The following is a 2,069-nucleotide window of genomic DNA, read 5'->3' as shown; positions in this document are numbered from 1 at the left end:
AAAAAAAAAAAAACGCGGCCGTAGGTGAGCCGCCGCGGCTCCCGTACTCTGTTCAAACTGGTCCCGCCGAGCCAATCGGAAGGTTCAACCTTCACACGTGCCCTGGCGCTTGGGAAACCCGGGCTGAGACGAGGCCCGGTCACGTGACGAAAGAGTTGCCGTTTCTTTGGCCTCTCTAGCCGGCCGGTCCTCCCCGTGTCTCGTTTTCCCAGCATTTTACACTGACCTGACCGCAAGCTCTTTAGCTGCAACCAGGAGTTTGGTAGCGCGTGGGGACTTTCTGTGTGTGGTGGATCCAGGAACCCCTCGGCCACAGCCAGCGACCTCCTTGTCACCTTCCTCCACTAAAAATTGAAATATGCCTCCCTTCCCCCATCCAGAGGTACTTGGGAGGAGTACGCTGTGTGCGCGTAAGGAAAGAGTTGAGCATGGTCTTTACAGCCCAGAGACAAAGGAAAGAAAGCAGGACAAAGTAAGTGCCTGAGACAAGCCGGGTTCCTACAGAAGCCTCCACCAATTTTTGCATTATTTTCCCGTACTGTTGGGCAGTTTTTACAAGTAGATAAAAAAGCCACAAGGATATACATTTTTTAATAAAACGAAATGAACTAATAAACTTTGAACCAGGCCTCATCCCTTTCCCTACCTGAAGTTGAATGAGGTGGAACAGCGCAGGAAATTCTGGCAAGAGCAGGGTCATGAAGAAAGAAATCTTCGCGATCCTTGCGACGTCTGAAGACAGTAGGACACCGTTTTTCCTTCTCGAGAGAGGAGCAGATGGTAAAGAGCTGGAGACCCTGGAACGTCCTGGTTTCCCCTCCCTGCCCTGCCGATAACAAAGTGGGAGACCTCCTGCCACTTGAAGCCTCAGTTTCCCCACTTGTCAAATGGGTAAAAGAGCAGTTCGCGCGATTAGAGATCATCCAAGTTAAGCATGACCTGGCCAGCTCTAACTTGTTCCTTAAAAACGTGGCTTTACCCTCCAAGGTTCAAGGCTGTTCTTTTACTGTATTCAGCCCCTCCCTAAGCCGATATCTAATGAATTCACCGGCGCTAATCCCAAAGAACAACCCAGCCCTGATCTGAGGAACTTTTTGACCCTCGAGAGGCACAGGTCAATTTCTGCCCCTGCCTGAAGGAGGGGAACCGCTATCTCAACCCACTTGCCGTAGGCAAAGTCAGTCCCGGCTCCTTTCATTCATGAAAAGCAAGTACTGGGCCTCCAAGGTTAGGGAAGTGTCGGCAGGCGCCTAACTCCACTCGAAGAATCGAGGAAGACACCCTAAAGGAGCAGTTGGGATTCCGAGGTAGCCAGTTGCGCTGGACTGAAACCTGGGCTGAGAAACACGTGCAGAAAGCCGCCACAAACGCATGCGTAAAGGCCTCCCTTCCCCCACCCTCCGATAAACCCTGGAACTACAAATCCCGTCCTGCCACGCGCCAGGGTCGCCGCGCATTGGGGTTTTGGCTGAGAATCAAATTGGGAGGAGGGTCTCTAGACCAACCCAGGTGCATGGGGAACAGAAGAGTGAGACTGGGGAGCTGGGGCTGGATTGGGGGTTCCTGGGGCGGGTGTGAATGATAAGAGCTTTCTGGTCAAATCTGAGGACTGCTCCAGATAACGATCAGATGGGGAGCGAGTTTGGGATGCAGGAGACAATTTGTTAAGGTTCACCCCCTTCATATAATATGGCAAATTTCCAGCGGCCCTGCGCAAGCTTTGGGGCGGAAGAAAGTAGCCGCTGCTGCATGTATGGTCCACATTGTTGGCCCTCGTGAGGTCACGGAATTTTTTCTTCCTCTCCAGCTGGTGAATTTGAGTGCTGAATCAGGACAAGGTTTTGGGGTTTTGTTTTTTTTTGTTGTTTTTGTTTTTCTGTCTCTTTTTGTTTGTTTTGTTTTGCTTTTGAGACGGAGTCTCGCTCTGTTGCCAGGCTGAAGTGCAATGGCGCGATCTCAGCTTATTGTAAACTCCGCCTCCCGGGTTCAAGCGATTCTCCTGCCTCAGCCTCCCGAGTAGCTGGGATTACAGGCATGTGCCACCACGCTCTGCTAATTAGCCACTCCCG

Source organism: Mandrillus leucophaeus, unplaced genomic scaffold (genome assembly GCF_000951045.1).
Source record: "Mandrillus leucophaeus isolate KB7577 unplaced genomic scaffold, Mleu.le_1.0 Scaffold463, whole genome shotgun sequence".
Taxonomy (NCBI): domain Eukaryota; kingdom Metazoa; phylum Chordata; class Mammalia; order Primates; family Cercopithecidae; genus Mandrillus; species Mandrillus leucophaeus.
Note: the sequence above shows the minus strand (reverse complement) of the source record.